A 5,335-nucleotide genomic window follows, 5' to 3' on the forward strand; every position below is an offset into this window, starting at 1 on the left:
GACGGGCTGCGGCCGCGGGGGGAGGCTGGGTGGCGACGTGGCGGCTGCGGGTTGGCCGGGACGGCGGCTGTGATGATGTGGCAGGCCGCGATTGGCTGGAGTGAGGTGTCCGGCGGACATGTCCGGCACGGGCGGACGTGTCCAGCGGCGCGAGGATGAAGATGGCTAGGGTTTGCACCACGAATTTAGAAGGGGAAGGCATATATATATAGGTAGAGGGAGCTAGGAGACTCCAAATGAAGTGCGGTTTTCGCCCACACGATCGTGATCGAACGACCAAGAGCATGGAGGGGGTTTGGATGGGTTATGGGCCACTTTCAGGGGGTGTTGGGCTGCAATACAAACGAGGCCTTTACGGCTACCCGGTTAACCGTTGGAGTATCAAACGAACTCCAAATGGCACGAAACTTGACAGGCGGTCTACCGATGGTGTACCAAGGCCTCTTGACAAACCTCGGGCCATTCCAATAAATTTTAACACCCACACATGAAAAGAGACAATAAGGGGACGCCGGATGGCATTGGAGTGCCGGATTGCAAAACGGACAACGGGGAAAATGCTCGGATGCATGAGACGAACACGTATGCAAAATGAGATGCACATGATGACATGATAAAATGCAACACACAAGCAAATGACATGGCAACAACGACGAATAACTGGCAGACACCTGGCGCATCAGATCCGGGGCGTTACATTTCGACAAGCGAAATCGACTCGGAACCAAGGGGAACAAGACGATATTCCGTGTTCACTTATTGATTCCAAAATGAATCGAATTCGTGAACTTCAGAACAATATTACTCTTCCTTACGGCTCCCCTGTGCCTAGTGATTTCTCATGCTCGATTCATCCCATTCGAGTATATCCACTTGGCTATCCTTAGAAAAGTCAAAAGATAAGGAGCTCAACCTGTGGAAATCCTACTACCATCGGCTGTCACATTCGTTCCCACTTACCGCAGGGATGGATCAAGTAACTGGTGATTCTTTTCAAGGTCAAATGCTTTTTGGGCTTATTTTCTAAAAAATATTCTTTTTGATCGAAAAAACCCGGGGTTAGGCGAATGCGCGGGTACTCTTGATGTGGCTGCTCCATGTAAATTTCCTCATCCAACTCGCCATTAAGGAAAGCCGTCTGCCCATCTGATGTACGAGAAGACCGTGCGAGGCAGCCCATGATAGTAGTACTCGAATGGTGGTAAATCTAGCCACATGTGAGTAAGTATCAAAGAAATGCCTACTTTTGCTGCTATGCGGATGGAGGACTTTTGGGCCTAGCATTACGAGAAATCGGGACAGTTCTCTGTCCGTTCTACTTACCGGATGTTGATAAAAACGAAGCAGTGACGGGGTACCCGTGGATCCACTATGCAATAGACCACTCGGGTAGTGTTGCCATAGGCGACACGCAGAGCCTGCACCGTCAGATGGGAGAGCGCCAACGGCCTTTGGACGATGTCAGGAACGGGGGACCTTGATGGATCAGGAAGAGAAACATCTGAGCCACCGTCAGACTCATCACCGTCGGAGCCAGCGTTGTCAGGCGCCTGAATAGCATGGGATCAGTCCATCATCGCTCGCAGCTTCACTTCACTTCAGTTCAGCTCAGCATACTAGGGAGACCACGAGGAATGTGAGAGTACTGACATATGACCCAATCGCGACAAAGCCTTGTACTGCAACAACTGTGGCTAGGGATAAGAGTTCCTCGGCTACAACTTCCAATAACTAAGCTCGCGTAGAAGTATTAGTTAGCGGGTCTTGGTTGAATAGTGGATCTTGGTTGATAAACTCATAGATAGAGATTGATCTGTTTGCTCTCCGCTTAGTGGTTTCTTACTCGGTCTCCTCATCTGAATAGATGGTCGCACGCTTCAACTAGAATCCAAACCATAGTAGAACAGGGGCTCAAAAGGAAACTTCAGAGCTGGAATATATAATCTCCAGTAGTACACTTAGCCCTTCGGCCTTATTTCAACTTGAACATGAACTTGCAGCACATTTTGGCGTTATTATATTAACACAAGCATTGAACACTGACGGCTAGCCCATACATGCAAACACAAGAAAACAAACCAAACAAAGACACTTAGCATAGGAGTAGATCGGAATCAAAATAAGACAAAGAACACCTGACATGAAAACAAATGTCTCCAGACACTTATTGAATTTAAACCAACCTTAGAAAACTAAAAAGAGTCTACGGGCTCTTCTATTCTAGCGAGATGCTAGATGAATAAAGAGCACTTGCTGCTCCACCCGCAGCGCTTCCTGCCTCTCTATGCGCTCTTTGGTAGCGCGAATGCGTGCTTCTTTCTTTGCAGGATCCATTGTTCTAACACTTCTCAACTAGTTGTTTAGCACTCTACGGTGCCCTTCAATCTCATTTTGCAGTTGCTCCGTTTCGGTAGCAATTGCAGAAAGCCTGTTTGCGGTTGCAGCATCCATAGCAATGCGTGCTAGTACTCAATTTCTTTGTGATGAAGTGAAGATATCTATATACCATTTATAGAGTGGTAGAGTAATATCGCCATGCAGTACGAATTGCATGGCTGCATGTAGCCTTTATGAACAAACAAACTTTGCAGAGCCGTTTCACCTAATCGACTCTGTCGGCGGATCATCCACGACACGAATTGAATGGCAGGCACAATTCTTACTAGTTCTCCGCCCTACTTTTTTCAGTTGAAGACTACCAGGCCTGGAAATGGAAACTTTGGACCCGAGAGACGGTTTGATGTCTCGTACATAGCCAACCCAGGGCGCTGCCCATAAGGGTCACTGTATGTAGGTTTTCAGCTCTAAGGTCCCCACTCATCACAATCGTTGGCCCTCATCCCGCATTGGAGCATAGCGTTAGTATCTTTCGGTGTATCAACAACATAGGCACCTGATCTATTTGAACTTTAAATCACAAGGGAAGTTTTCACATAAGCAACCTTTCTCCCGTTAAAAGGTGGGTACCTTTCCCTAAATCCTTCTCCCGTGCATGCTATTCTCCTGTTCCCCCGAAGGGCGATATCAATACGGCAACCCGAAAGCTCGTTATCAAAGTGGTCTCTTCTCAAAGGCTTATTTGCCAGATGAAAACAAGTTCGTAGTAACAGGTGGCCGTTGAGCTCCTAGTTTGACTGTTGGTGCCAGACTAGAATGGAAGAATGCCCATAATACTGGAATGAAGAAGGATACCTCACTAATAAGAAATAGAGCAACACCCATTGTGCTTCCTTTCTTTTACTAGAGAGAGTAGTCCAAGCCTCTAAATATCTTGAGGGCTTTGTGTTGGATCTGGTGGTTGAGCCTTTGTTCTTTGCGAGCCTTGCCTTTCTGTTTTTTGCTCTGTTGTGGAGTTCTTTGATGGTCTATCTTTGCACCTGGCGCTTCTGGTGCTTTCTTCCTTCCACCTTCCTCTTGTACTCGACTCTTCCCCGATCACTCCCCAACAAAGGCTTGCTCGTCTTCGTCATAGTCCAAACTCTTTCTCGTGTGACTGTGGTGCTTTCTTGAGCGATGACTTCGGAGGGTTCCAGTCACCCCTACCCGGGCAGACAACCTCCCTCATTCACATCAGAAATGGCAAAGATTCCATTTTGGAAAGTCAATCTCTTTTTGTATAGATATAAAATAGCAAAAGTACGGTTCGGAGTCTTTTTTTCTTTCTTATTTGAAATCCAAATCGAAATGCCTCAACTTGATAAATTAACTTATTTCTCACAATTTTTCTGGTTATGTCTTCTCCTCTTTAGTTTTTATATTCTCTTATTTAATAATAATAATGGAATACTTGGAATTAGTAGAATTCTCAAACTACAGAACCAACTGCTTTCGCGCCGGGGGGAGGGGGGCGAGATCCAGAGCAAGGACCCTAAGAATCTGGAAGATATCTCGAGAAAAGGTTTTAGCGCCGGTCTCTCATATATGTACTCCAGTTTATCCGAAGTATCCCAATGGTGTAAGAACGTCGACTATTTGGGAAAAAGGAGGAAAATCACTCTGATATCTGATTTCGGAGAAATAAGTGGCTCATGAGGAATGGAGAGACAGATTCTCTATTTGATCTCGAAGTCCTCATATAACACTTCTTCCAGTCGGATCACTTGTTGGAAAAACATAATGCTCACACATGTTCCACACGGGCAAGGAAGCATAGTATTATGATGAAAATGAATGGAATACTCGGCAGAATTGGAATATTCCTATTAATGATTGTGACAGCTTTTATAGGATACATACCACCTTGGGGTCAGATGAGCTTTTGGGGAGCAACAGTAATTACAAGCTTAGCTAGCACCATACCGGTAGTAGGAGATACCATAGTGACTTGGCTTTGGGGTGGTTTCTCCTTGGACAATGCCACCTTAAATCGTTTTTTTAGTCTCCATCATTTACTCGCCCTTGTTCTTCCTTTTGATTTAAACGTTCTCCCCCCGGGAGCTGCAGAATTCTGGCAGGGGCAGCCCCCTTTTCCAGATCATGAAAATGTGGAGAGTGATGATTCATCAACTGATTCATCAAGGAGTTCATCTGATGATTCATCAACTAATTCATCAGGGAGTTCATCTGATGATTCATTAACTGATGAATCGGATCTCAACATGGATTATGATGAGCTAACTGATGATTCATCAACTGATTCATCAGGGAGTTCATCTGATGATTCATCAACTGATTCATCAGGGAGTTCATTTGATGATTCATCAACTGATTCATCAGGGAGTTCATCTAATGATATGGACTGCTCTAAAGGAACACCCCCCTGAAGGGAATGAAAGCCGTCTGATAATCTTTCTATAGGTTCCCCGAAGAGAATGGAAAAATCACAGAAACACTTTCTATATGTTCTGTTAATTCGAGATTCAAAGAAGCAAGCAAGTTTTTCATATAGTTGTTTTTGTGTAGTGATCTCTGTTCATGGAGATCACGAGGCCACTGATACCCCATGTGGATAGGTGTGATAGAAGAGTGGGCATGTGGGCTTCTATCAAAAGAGGAAAAGATACCGCCACGCTCATATCTCCCTTCTCACCTCTGGGATGGGGAAACTAGCACTTTCGCACTAGATGGTTAACTCTAAGTTTTTTCTGAAGTAGGTTGTTCAATGCTAGTTCAATGATTGAGTCATCTTCCTATCACCAATAACAAATGGATAGCGTGTGTTTTGCAACCAATCCTACCCTCAGTTGTAGTAAGCTGAGTGTGATCTGCAGAGAGCAAAGTGTGTATCACATGAATTTGATAGCTCAGGCCTTGGAAGGACCTTTTTGGCACTAGACAGACTCTTTAATATGGATGGCAGCAACTATCCATTTTCTCAATCAGATTACTGCGTGTG

The sequence above is a fragment of the Triticum aestivum genome, chromosome 6B (genome assembly GCF_018294505.1).
Source record: "Triticum aestivum cultivar Chinese Spring chromosome 6B, IWGSC CS RefSeq v2.1, whole genome shotgun sequence".
Lineage (NCBI taxonomy): Eukaryota > Viridiplantae > Streptophyta > Magnoliopsida > Poales > Poaceae > Triticum > Triticum aestivum.